General features: G+C 52.8%; 1 long non-coding RNA gene across 1 annotated transcript; it reads left to right on the top strand.

The window, feature by feature from the left end:
* Nucleotides 1-10,009: 10,009 nt before the first annotated feature.
* LOC122463926 lies at nt 10,010-12,078 on the top strand. Its single transcript, XR_006287694.1, has 3 exons — nt 10,010-10,184; nt 10,859-11,010; nt 12,005-12,078. It is a non-coding gene; the product is annotated as an uncharacterized LOC122463926 (long non-coding RNA).
* Nucleotides 12,079-13,654: the final 1,576 nt, after the last annotated feature.

Below are 13,654 nucleotides of genomic sequence, written 5' to 3'. Positions count from 1 at the left end.
GCATAAAACAGCTTCTTTATTACCTCACTGGTTACTCAGAAGTCCAAACAACACAGTTCCCTTAAAGTGATCCAGCCTCAGGCCTCCATCCAGGTACCCACATCAAATATGATGAAAATTTCTGTAAATCTTATTTCATCATATAAAGGAAAAGGTTCTCCCAATCCCAAAGGATCGGATATATTATCTCCCGGGATAATGAATGTTTCAGATCTTACCCAAATACATGCTACAGCCAATGCTTATTAACTAAACTAAAATTTATTAAAAAAACAAAAGAGAGAGAGACTGGTTAAAAGATCAATACACATACAGACATGAGTTCAATTCATTGAGGTCCAGATTCATAGCAGAGATGGCGAGCTTTGTAGTCACAAAGAATTCTTTCAGAAATAGTTCATAGGTTATAGTCCAATGTGCAAATCTCATATTCAGGGCATCCCAGCATAACTGGGACCTCAGTCTTGTGACTCAAACTTCCCCGATGAAGCCTAAGCAGATCTGAGGTGACAGAGTCAGGACCCAAGGATCTTTTATACAGTTTCATGTCTTTTGACAAGTTGGAGTTTCTCAGGGAACAAAAGGTCATTAGGATGACTTGGAAGTAGGTCCGTCACGGGTACTTAGCTATATGAATGAACATAAGGCCGTTTGCTTGTTCCACCATTCACAGGACATTTCAAAGACAGATGAATACCATATCCTGTGTTTACAATTCATTTAAAGGATAGGATGTTCTTTTGACTTCTGAATTATCAGAATACAGCATAGACGGAGACTGTTGATTACATCGGTTGACCCTACTCATACATATGTAAATACACAAAACCACAAACATTCTCTCCCCACTTTTCTTATGAGGGTTATTTATTTTGCATGCGTCACATCCTCTCACTTTCCTCTTGCACTTTGTATTCATTGCTTTGCAAGGAACTCCCTGGGCTGGATTCTCCGCTGCCCTGCGCCATGCCTTTGTGTTCACCCAAGCAAAGTGAGTGTAAAACACGAGCGGGCTGACTTGGCACCGGCGTAAGTGACGACACCAGCTGCAGGAGAATGGAGAAGCAGGGGGCCCCCCGCGTTTACACCCACCTGCCTCCCTGCTCCAGTCGGGACTCATGGCCCCAGCTCTTCCCTGCAACAGAAGCTGGGGCTTTGCTCTCCCTGCCCTGCCCAGGCACCTCGTGGGAAAGTGCTAGGATCTGCTGCTCCCTGACATGACGTTAATTGGGTGCAACAACTGGAAAACAGAGGACAAGCTGCTCCACACAAGTCCAGGGGGCAGGAGGCTGCCCAGACTCCTTCCGTCACCCGACAGGCAGGGCTAAGCAGAGGAGGCGGCCGCGCTGGCTGTGGGTCCATCCCCCTCACCATGGAGAGCCCCTGCAAAGCGAGGATTAGAAGAAAGGGGCCGGGGTGGGTGGGAGAGAGCACGTCAGAGGGAACTGAGTTGATGCCTCTTACCGACTCGCCCCTAGCGAGGCAACAGCAGCGGGGGGAGAGAGAGAGGTTGGGGCTTGGCTGAGCGCTGGGCAAGGAGGTGACTCAAGTGGCAGGATGTGCCGCCACGCGCAGTCTCCGAACTGCAGCTCGCAGGGTTGCTCCGGTGGCCTGGCTTGGAATGTTACAGCCCTGGCAACCGCAAGAGGTCCAAGGCAATGCCCCCACTGATTGCCCCCCACTCCTTGGCACACTCAATACAGTGGCTCAAGACCAGATAGGCCACGCAGACTGAACTCCCCTCGTCCTCTGGGGGAGGGGGGGCACCCCTGCAAGCCAGGCCAGGGGGCAGCACGGGCAAAGCTGGCATTGCCACTACCCCATGCAGTATTTGTGTTGTGGATAAAGAGCATTCAGGATCCAGGGATGCTGCTCCGGGACCCTCCAGCAGCTCCAGGGGCACTAAGCAATTAGACAAGGAGGAGAAAACCTGTTTCTGGAGGGGAATTGCCACCATAGTAGCAAACGGCTGTGTGGGTGGAGAGGTGTGTTTGCAGAAGGGTAGCCTGGTGGTTGGATTGCTAGTGGGGGACTGAGGAGACCCAGGTTCAATTATTTGGTCTGCCACAGGCTGCCTCTGTGACCTTGGGCATGTCACTTCGGGGCAGACCTTTCACGGTACTTAAGTGCCTAAGCCAGTTACCTGCCTAACCCCTGCAATGGGAGTTAGGTGCCCAGGCACCTTGGCAAATCCCACCAGGTGCCTATCTGTATCTCTTGGTGCCTAAATACCTTTAACAATCTACCCCGTAGGCGCTCTGGCCCAGAACCTCAAAGGTCACAAGGCTCCTAACTTCCACTAGTTTTAATGGACGTTGAAATCAATGGAAGTGAGGGGTCTCGGCCTCAGTAAATGGGGCTAATGGCACTTCCCTGGTTGATGGGGGTGTTGGGAGAGATGGCGTTCAGCTACTGTGGGGACAGGGGCCCATATTAGCACCAGCCAGAAGGGGCTGCGTGCAAACCAAAGTGCCCAGCCACAGAAGGGCCCTGCTAGCTGGAACAGCTCACTGAAGCTGGCCCCGAGGATGAGTCACTTCCCCCTCGGTGCCTCTGTTTTCCCCACCTGTGAAATGGGGAGGATGATCCAGACCTCCTTTGAAGAGTGCCTTGAGTGGGACAGATGGTAAAACACTAGATCAGAGCTGGGGGCTGTGGTTTTCGCACTGAAATGCCCTTTTCCCATTCATTTTAATAGGAAGCAGGTGTTCAAATCCCCAGCGAGCTGTACACAGGCCACCCTACACGCTTCACTGTTTTAGCAACTCATCTGCTAGTAGTGACCCAGCTAAGAGATTGGGTTAAGGACTTTATTTTACCTGGACTTGTTCCCACTGACTCGGATCCTTTCCAGGGACACAAGCTCCGTTGCATGAATCCTCCTGACTGCAGTGATTTCACTATCCTGTGGTCACAATGCCCCCCTCAGGAGCTGGTAAAACCATTGAAGCCAGGAGAATTTTCCTCTCCCCGGACCCTGGTTTTAAATGATCCCGGTTTATTTACTTATGAATGCAATCAATTATCATGCCGCCTAATGCGCTAAGCTGCTTTCCCAGATGCTGGGATGTTGCAGGAAGGAAAAAAAAAAGTCTCGATTCCTAGTTTTTCATAAAAACAGCCCTTTCATGAATCTTTTTAAACAACCCTGTTTTGCAGTTAGTTTTCGGCCTGGGATTACTAAAATAATTATGGAACATTCGACCGAAGTGCGGTGTCCCAGGCAAGCAGCACCAAGAAATTAATCTAAATTAATCTGAGCATTATGGCCAAAGCTTAGAATGAAAAACCAAATATAAAATCCAGCCACTGCTGTGCTATCTTCCTAGGGCCACGTGACTGCAAAGTTCAAAGCTCTTCCTTCCTCCGCCTCTCTGCTTTTACAGCTCCAGCATGGCTTCTTGAGAGGTGTGAGTGTAACATGGGGAACAATGACCCCAGGAAACTCTGAGCGTGTCTGCATGGGGGTAAGAGCTCCCTGGCCCGGCCACGGCTGGCCTGGGTCAGCTCACTCAAGCTCGTGGGGCTTGGGCTGGGTAGCCATTCAGGCTCAGGCGGAGTGTCCCAGAACTCGTGTTTCAGCCCGAGCCCGAACGTCTCCACAGCAATCCTTTAGCCCTGGAGCCCAAGTCCCACAAGCCCAAGTCAGCTGACCCAGGCCAGCTGTGGGTTTTTTATCCCCATGTGGACGTACCCCAAGAGGCCAAAAGGCACCTGACCTGGAAACAGAGCTAGTGCAGCGAAAAGCTTCCTAAGTGCCCAGACTTATCTTTACAGGCACTGGGGGTGAAGAACATGGAAACCCACTGGATGGCTACCTAGCAGCTTCCTAGCAGACCCTACGGTACAGGCCACAGCCACTCAGCAGAGCAACAGCTAGAAGAGAACTCTAATCCCACTGCTCCAAAGGCACTGGCCTCAGCACGTGAGCTAGAAGAGAATCTCCCTTAACTTTCAGCAGTACAGGGCTTGTGATGCATAGGTGAACACTTTGATTCTAGCCAGTAGAGGGCAGTAACATACATAGACACACACGTTCCCTACAATATACTTGCACAAGAACCTTTCCTCTTTAGGTCTTTGGGTGCCACCATAATACAAATAATAACAGTGTCGCCCCCCTGCCCAGCGGTAGCAGATGCTGGGACCCTGTGGGTTGGATTCCCATGGAAGGAAAAATCCGTGACACAGAGCTGCATATATTCTTAGTCCTTCCTCCTCCGGCATGTGGTCCCAGCACCCGACACAATACCTAGGGCCCTGCCCAGAAGCTACCAAACAGCCATTTGATGGGGGCTTATATACAGCCACGCCCCGTGGGCTGGATCGGAGCGGCAATCCTAGACGAGAAACGCTCTCCCCCAAGCTACGTGACCCCCCCGACACACAAGGTCTGGAACAGTGCAGCCGAGGAGCCCAGGCCAAGGTACTGCCATACAGCTACAAGGCAAGGAACCCCCGCGACAGCAAGTCCCAGAGCCCGGATCAACTGGGGCTTGTGCGGCGGGGCTAAAAATAGCAGTGTAAACGTTCCCGCTTTGAGCCACATGCCCCTCACTAGGCTCCAGCCCGAGCGGGAACGTCTACACTGCTGTTTTTAGTCCCAGCATGCCAGGCCTGTGAACCTGAATCGGTTGACCTGGGCTCTGAGACTCGCTACCACAGGGGTTTTTTGCTGTGTAGACGTATCCTAAGAGTCCGAGAGCACTCAGAGGGGGTTTGTGGGGGGTGAGACAGGAAATATTTGGGGTCAACAGGTGGCATCCGCTCTCATTGAGTGCCAGGCAGCGATGTCGGCTGGCATGGGGCAGGGAGGCCAGTATCATGTATAGCTCATCAGCTGTTCTTCCAGGGCTGGTCCTTATCCCTGTAGCTCTGAACCACACAGGGCTGGCTTCAAGCTTTCATTGGCTTCTGGCCACCTCTGTTTTGTCTCCACTCCCAGCACCGACTGCCAATGGGTCAGAGCAGCCTCGTGGCAGAATGTCCGCACCACAGCCCTCCTGGGCGTGTTAGACCCCCACAGAAACAATCCTACACCCCAAGCAACGGGAAGGGGAAGTTGCCACCCAGCCCTTCATGACTCTCCCTGAGAATCTACTAGGCCAGGTCAAAATCCCAGCTCCATAATAAGCCCAGGGGCTGGGCGGAGAGGGGAGAGTAAGGAACAGCGAGGGGCCTAGGAGACATTCCTAGGCCTGGAAGTGCTGTGGATGCAGGTGTGTCTTGTCCTGTCCGCCATGCGTTCCCAGTCTGTGTGGGTCACTCGGCTGGTCTTTCCCGGGGTGACTCGAGTGCTCACTCCATCTCCCCACCCAGCCCCTGCCTTCGATTGCTGCACTCCTCATGCGACATCAGCCTTCAGCCCATAACCGTGGCCGCCGAGGGGAAAGGATCAGGAGCCTGCCACCCTACGAAAAACAGGATCCTCTCCCCTGGCTCGCTTTCTCAGGGCAGCTGCTTGGCTCCTGGGCTCTCACTCCTGTTCCGGACACAACTGAGGGTGGAATGGGGCTGCCCCATGCATGGAGCAGAGTGGCAGGGGCAGACCCATTAATGCAAGGAGACAGCTCCACCAAGTAATCAAGCCCCTTCCTACCCCATAGGAATCTAGACCCAGAGAGCCTTGCTGGTTTAGTCCCTCCTAGGATCAAGCTTGTGTTTTACAGTCATGTCCCAGCTGGGCAGGGGACTGGGCTCTGCCCTGGGGGGTGAAGGAACATACTGACAGGGGTGTAACCGCCGGCTCTAAGGATGATTCTTGCTGCTGATTGAGCCTGAGTGCCTGTAACATTTGTTATTGGCCACCAGCAAATGTCTCCTTTGAGCCACTGGCTGCTAAACCCAGGCCACAAGGGAGTACCTGGGTCGACACATGCAAAATCAGACCCTGGAGCGAGAGGCAGCGCTGGGGCTGGCTGGCGGGCTGGGGCTGGTTGGCAAGTGAAGCAGAGTCCTGACAGACCGAGTACAGGGATGGATTTTCCCTCTTCTCACAGCTGCTGAGACCACCGCCACTCTTTGCAGAGCTTACAGGCTTGGCTGCAAACCCACAGGGCGCAATGGCTCCCTGTTATGTCCCCGGGGGGGCAGGGAGTAGCAAGGATCCTGGTAGGGAAGGCACCAGCCCCCTAGGGCCTCTTGGCTGGAGCTTGTGCTGTTACGTGGCCCGGGGTCAGGACACTTGTAACAGATCCATAGCCAGCTAGCCCCTTTGGCTGGGTTGCCCCAACTGGAAAGCTGGCAGTGTGTGATATGGACAGTCCTGGGCCAGGAATCTAGTCCCAGTAGCTTTCTAGTTCCTATCCTCCTCACTGCTCTGGTCATCATCTCTTGGTCTGTTGTTGGTTTTTCAATAGCCCCTGCATTTGTGCTGGCAAGAGTGCCGCAGAGCAGGGCTGAAAAGTCACTGTCAACACATCCTAACTTTAAACAGTGGGCCATGAAGTTGCAAACCCATTCCATACACCAGGGTCTCCGGAAGGCCCCAGTTAGTTAAACTGGCTTTACGGGGCTTTCCAAAAATATCTTTGAAGGTAATTTGGTGCCAGCTTCTCTCCACTGGGGGAGAAATAAAGTCTCATTAAAATATAGATTGAATTCCTGCTTTAAAAGCTACAGACCAAACCAGACAGCTGCTTCCTGTCTGTAGCTTAATGGGACAAGATGGGCTCCAGCCAGGGTGTTAGTGGGAGTAGGAGCAGACCTATTTCACTGGTGGCATGAACTCCAGCCTAAAAATGTCTCCTCTTCGGCTGTGAGAGGGCCTGGGCCTTGTGTGAGTAAGGGCTCAGTGCCCAAGAACTGACACACGGTTTGTCTTTGTCAAGGTTCCTTCCCCACTCTGAACTCTAGGGTACAGATGTGGGGACCTGCATGAAACGCCCCTAAGCTTATTTTTACCAGCTTAGGTTAAAACTTCCCCAAGGTACAAACTATTTTACCTTTTGCCCTTGGACTTTCGCTGCCACCACCAAACGTCTAACAGGGATATAATTGGGAAAGAGCCCGTTTGGAAACATCTTTCTCCTGAGAATCCTCCCAAATCTTACACCCCCTTTCCTGGGGAAGGTTTGATAAAAATCCTCACCAATTTGCATAGGTGAACACAGACCCAAACCCTTGGATCTTAAGAACAATGAAAAAAGCATTCAGATTCCTAAAAAGAATTTTAATAGAAGAAAAAGTAAAAAGAATCACCTCTGTAAAATCAGGATGGTAAATACCTTACAGGGTAATCAGATTCAAAACATAGAGAATCCCTCTAGGCAAAACCTTAAGTTACAAAAAGACACAAAAACAGGAATCTACATTCCATTCAGCACAGCTTATTTTCTCAGCCATTTAAAGAAATCAGAATCTAACGCATATCTAGCTAGATTACTTACTAAGTTCTAAGGCTCCATTCTTGTTCTTTCCCCGGCAAAAGCATCACACAGACAGAGAGAGAGGCTTTGTTTCTCCCTCCCCCCAGCTTTTGAAAGTATCTTGTCTCCTCATTGGTCATTTTGGTCAGGCGCCCAGCGAGGTTATCCTAGCTTCTTAACCCCTTACAGGTGAAAGGGTTTTTCCTCTGGCTAGGAGGGATTTTTAAAGGTGTTTACCCTTCCCTTTATATTTATGACAGTTTTGGTTCGGTTCTATTCTACTCAGGTTCTTCTGCTGCATCTGCTACCTGGGCACCCCTCCCCAGTCTCAACCCAGGAAACGTTCAGCCAAGGGGAAGAGGAACGTGAGCTGGGCAGAGAACTCCAGCGCAGGCGGGGTGGCGTGTCCTTGGCGCTCGGAGTTCATTCTGCACATGTTCAGGAGCAAGACGATGCATGTGCGAAGTTCTTCTTCCATTTTCTAACCGGCTGGTGGATTATTTGACTAGTACCGGGGAAGGGGCATTCAGCTGCGCTGACCCCCGAGACCCACTCACTCTAGTCCCACTGAGAATCTCTGCCCGCTTTCCAGGAGCTGGAGAGGCCCCAGCACTCCTGGGTGTGGTGCAGTTTCAGGGCTCTGCAGGGGAGCCCCTCACAGTTGTAATGTATAAAGTAAATGGGTCACATGAGGGTGTCCCATTAGAGAGGACACGGGAAAACCAAGACTCTGCTCCTGTCCCAAACACAGTTAGATCAGCTGGGCTCTTCCCACCTGAGCTGAGCTGCCTATGTGATCATTCTCCTCCGTGCTTCAGACCAGTCATTGGCCCATCCTATTCTACCTTCCTTTAACCTGGCGGTTACACCCCTGTCAGTATGTTCCCTCACCCCCCAGGGCAGAGCCCAGTCCCCTGCCCGGCTGGGACATGACTGTAAAACACAAGCTTCCTTTAACCCCTCACCTCCTGTCATCGATTCACCCAGCTGCAGCCCTGCTTTTGCTGTTGTTACCTTGCACCTGAGCTTGGGCCAGCTAGGACTTTCGGGCCTTTTACTTGTGAACGTGAGAGGCAACAGTCTGTGGCAGGGCCGTGCAAACAGCTGGAGTCTGTGTGTGTGCGTGCTGGCTTTGCACCGAGTGAGGAAGGTGAGTCATTCTACCTTCCCTCCTACGGCTTTAGGCAGATATCCCTGTAACCCCCCGGGTCCGTGTGTGTTTTGGGTCTCCCTCGGGGCTCGATCCATGGAGGCTGTGAGACTGGCTCGTTAGCTCATTACTATGGCTCTGGGATCCCTGGTTCAGTCCCCAGGGTCAGTCCCGCTCGAGTGACTGCCAAAGCACCATTCCAGAAAGCTGGTGGCAAAGCCACGTGCCGAGCCACTGAAGGCAGGGTCCTTGCCTTTCCGATACCCTCAATCCAGAGGCAGACGTGAGTGGGAGGCAGAGCAGCAAATGCTGGTGCATGCACATCTGATTGTGCCCTAGCTGTGGAGGAAGGTCGGGGACTTGGAAGGCCTGCCTGGCATCTTGTGTTATTGACACCTGTGCAAAACTGGGGTAAAATGCTGCCCTTCTGATGAGCTCAACAGTGGGGAGTCTGGCCCCCAAGTCAGAGAGAGGTGGAATCTGCCTTGGGGACCCTGAAATGGTGATGGATCCAGTCCCATTTGGCCTTATTCCACCCACTCCTGGCTGTTTCTGGAGCATGTCAGGTCAGCCTGCATGCAGTGAGGGAGGTGTTGGTAACTGGCTGAGGGGAGGAGCGGGTGTTGGTGGGAAGGGAGGGGGATTTGGGACAGCAAGGGTTGTCAGGCAGGCACAGGGGATAACCTGCTGCATGGTCAGTCTGCCCTATGTAGGCTGTGTATTATCCTTTGCTTTTCCATACACCCTCTTCCGTAGTGCGGTAAATCAATGTGATCCCCAAAGTCCCCTGGGGTCAGTGCCAGAGCTAGGAATAGAACCCAGGTGTCCTGACACCCAGTCCCCTGCACTAACCAACCTCCTGCCTGCCAGTCAAGGCAATCTCAATACAATGCTTACTGGTGTCCACACCCACCTCTGCATGTGTTACAATCTCTGGGAAGCCCCAAGGTCTGGCTGACTGCTGGGTTCTCTGCAGGCCCCCAGATCTTCGGTTACGTCTACACTGCAATTAACCACCCATTCCATCCCATCCCTGGTTGGCTCATGCCAGCTAACTCAGACTGGAGGGACTGTTTAATTCCGCCTGGGGCTGCAGCCCAAGCTCTGGGACCCACCCACCTTGCAGGGTCCTAGAGCCCGGGCTCCAGATGCAATTGAACAGCCCCTTAGCCCAAGCCCCGGGAGCCCAAGTCAGCTGGCACAGTGGGCCAGCCGTGCATTTTGAATTGCAGCGAGAGGCCAGGGTCATGGACTGTCTCTGTCTCTTTCCTCTAAAGCCCACGCGCTTTCCCAGCGCAGAAAGTGGGAGAGGAGGACGTGCCGCCAAGCAGCGAACTGGCAGAAGGAACCTCTTGCTGGGGGGGAGTGGAGAGAGAGGCCTTTCTGCTGAGTCTGCGATTACTAATCTTCTGCTTATTGCTGCCCCTTGCTACTCCCTTCCCGAGGGGAGACCTCGCAGTAATGAGCGTCAGCCACCTCCAGCTGGGGATGTGATTAAAATTCCCCACCTCCGCCCATGCCACCAGTGGCTCTGTCTGCGAGGACGCTTCCTCCTCCAGTCTCTCTAGCTGCTTTCCGGCCCAGCCAGCTTGGAGCAGTCTGGAGAAGAGAGAGTCTGCAGTCCACATCTGCTCCGGTGTTCGGCCTCTGCCACAGGGGCTCGGGAGGTATTAGAAGCAGGGGGTTGAGACTCCCTCTTCCCGTTAGCTGGGGCCCTCTCGGCACCCGCGATTTCAAACAGGAAGGTTAGGCCCCCCGCCCGCTGCAGACTCCAGTCTCCCAGGATCTTCCAGGGAAATGGGCAGTTTAAGGGTTAAGATTCGGGACTGCATGGTGAGCAGAAGGTGCCACCTGGGAGGAAGGGGGTTCTGCGGTGAGTTCTCCCTTGGCCTCTTGTGTTAGTTCCAGCCCCTATATCTGAGATACCTGAGCCCAAGAGCAAGGTCAGAGCCCAAGTCTGGAAGGTGGGAATGTGTTTTTCCAGCTCAGCCTTGGTAGCCCCTCTGCTGATGTTGGGTGCCTCTGAACCTAGCTCTGCAATGAGGAGGGGCAAGGCTGAGCCGTGGTCCAAGCGGTTTCAGAATCTGTGGCTCCCACTTGGCTGTGACGAGGGGCCTAGAGAAGAGCTGAGAGTCGTAATATTATGAAACGAAGCCATTCAAATCTGGGGGCCTAGGCCCGTTCTGAGGCTCTGTCCCCCCAGGGCACGTATTCGCACTAGACCGCCCACCGCCAGCCCGCTGAGCATCTACTGCACCTTCTGCCTTAGCTGTTCTTTAGTCAGGATACAACATGCCACGTGTAGGCCACCTGCTCCATGCTCGTGTCTTTCCCTACACAGAGAGCAACTGCACGGTCCCAGACAGAGAAACCTCTGTGTTCGATGACGAGAATAGCCACCCAAGAAAGCACCAGAATGGCATCTCCTCTGCAACATGCCCCATGCCTCGGAATGCCATGGAGCAGCTGAGAGGAAGACTCCTCCTTTTAAAGGTACACTACTCAGAACCCAAGTCCGAACAGATCCAGGCTGCATCACCACTGGACCTAGGGGAACTGCTCCCTGCCATGCAGGAGCGATAGTCCAGCTCTATAATAAGATTCCAGGATTCTTGCTATGCGTGTCACTCTGAAGCATAAAATGTCTGTCAGGGTGATGAGAGGGAAGTAGCTATTAGTGTGGCTGAGAACTCTTTTGGGTTTAGAATAGCACCAGGTTGAACCATCACGGGCTCTTGCGGTTTGTTACCAGCCAGTGTGTACATTCGCAGCCATTCTGACTTTATGAATTACACCCGTGTGGTGCACAGCTGTAGTAAGGCATGTATCTAGGCCATGCTATGAATCCTAGCCTATTGTGTTATCGAAGAAAACTCCACGGATCGCCACCCTTACTGTACTGCTAATTTGCATGCAGCAAACTCATTGCTTGTCTGGGTTACTTGGCCCAGATGCCACCCACATAAACCAACACAACTCTCCTAGACTAACACCCTCTCGACACACATCTACACAACACTCAACGCACACACTAAACCCAAACCCACAGTGCGCCTCATGGCAGCACATACCCCTCATTCACCACCCGCACGATTCAACACAAATCTCCCTGGACAAAACAACCCCCACACAAATCAGCGCGACTCTCCCAGCCCGGCACACATGGTCACCCACCTTTGCTCATACTCAGCATAAAACCTTAGCCCTGGCTCATGGCCAGGCTCGGTCATTGCTGGGATTTTGCAATCGGCTACTGTCCCTTTTCGGCATTTTTACATGACTTTACAAATTTTACCCATGTGCCAGTAGGGGCTTTCAGCTACTACTTGGTTATAACATGAATGGTGGCAAGAAACCCCACCTTGTCCCCCAAATGACCTTATCTTCGGGGGGGCGGGGGATGTAGTGAAGTGGCTATCAAGGGGTTAACTGGGTTACTCTGAGTATGAGGGTTTGGATCCATGCTCCACTCCTTCTATACTTCCAGGTTTGTCAGTGGGGGTTCCTCCCCCTCCCCATGCTGTGACGCACTTCGAGACAGCAATGAGTTCCCAGCCTGCACTTCTGTGAGTAAATTAATTTTCCTTTGCACTGAGTGGTCCCTTTACACAAGGGAGATTTCCCTGTGACAGGGAAACGCTGAACAGTCCCCTGCCTTCTGTGCTCCCCTGGGAATCCTGGTGGGTGGGAGCAGCCGGGGAGGTAGAAGTAGCCGTCTGGCATGGCTGCCAGACAGTGACTGGGCACCTTTCCCTGCGCCGGCTGCTCATTTGGCTGGCTCTGTGAGTGGCAGGCAGCCTGTGGCGGGGGTGGTGCTGTGTGTTTTGGCATCTCATTGTTGTGTTGCGGCAAACTTGCAGATGGCTTTTGCTCTGTCTGTTGGCAACAGAAGGCCCCATTTTTAACAGCGAGGAGGCCGGGGTGGCTTTCCTAGGCTTTCGCAGAGACGGGCGATACAGTGAGTCGTGTCTGGAACTGTGGCCTTAAAAAACACTCATGCACCCCAAGGACACACCGAGACCGATTGACTCTTTCTTTCTGGGAGCCGACCCTGGCCCCTACATGTCACTCTAGTGATGTACAGGGGCAGTCAGGGTCACATCCCCCCAGAGCAGACACAGCATAGGATTGACAACCATGGCCCTGCCCTGCCCCTCTCACGGTTCCCACGTAGCGGGTGTACTGGGGGCATGTGGGGATGAGAGGGGAGTTCCCATAGTGTTGCGCAGGAGAATTTCTGAGCTGTAGCCCGGGTGAGAGTTGGTTGACCCAGTAGCGAGAGCACTAGCCATCGGATTCGTGATAGACACTCGGTCTGTGCTTTTCCAGTGCAGGCTGGTTTTATGCACACAGGGATTACAAAAGTGCACGGTATATCATAAAGAGTGCCCGGCGAGTTCTGCGATCAGGGTCGTGCCTGAGAGAAACAAGCAGCAGATCTGATCTGTGAATTGTCTCATTGCGTGAATAGGCCCCCAATTAATAACAGTAATTGCTGACTTATCATCTGAACTGCACACTCAGCTGTTGCTGTGGGCTGTATGCAGCAGAAATGCTCCTTATCTTAGTAATTGTTTCCTCTCCTGGCAGCTCCTTTGAATAAACACCTGTCAGAAGGCGGCTATTTTCCTAATTCTCATTGGAAGGTCCATTGTCCAGGGGAAGTAGAGGGTAAGTCCAGATCCTGATACCGAGATTGCAGTGCTGTGAAAGGTGAACCTTGCCCTTGCATTCATGTCCTGTATTGCACTCTGTAGTGAGACTGCCATGCTTCATACAAAATGTCTCTCTGGGGCCCTTTTTGCTGGCTTTGATGGGCCATGCTGGGTGCCAAAGATGCCACTTTGCATTTCTCCAGCGCCTCATAGCGAACACACCTCCCACGCGGGGGTGAGATAATTAACCCCGTTGGGAGACCCAGGAGCCTGATTCCCCTTCTCCCTCTCCCCCTGCATCTTGTGTCTTCATTTACACCCTGCATAAAACACGATCAAGGCAGAATCCTCCACTCAGTTCTATTGAGGGTAGCATTTTACGCCCTGCCTTTTGCACAAGTGTAAACGATGACACAAGGTCTCAGGCAGGAGAGAATCAGCCCAGAGCGTTTAAGTGACCTGCCTGGATACACAGCGTAGGA

The sequence above is a fragment of the Chelonia mydas genome, chromosome 27, assembly GCF_015237465.2.
Source record: "Chelonia mydas isolate rCheMyd1 chromosome 27, rCheMyd1.pri.v2, whole genome shotgun sequence".
NCBI lineage: Eukaryota > Metazoa > Chordata > Testudines > Cheloniidae > Chelonia > Chelonia mydas.
This window is presented reverse-complemented; position numbering and strand designations above follow the sequence as displayed.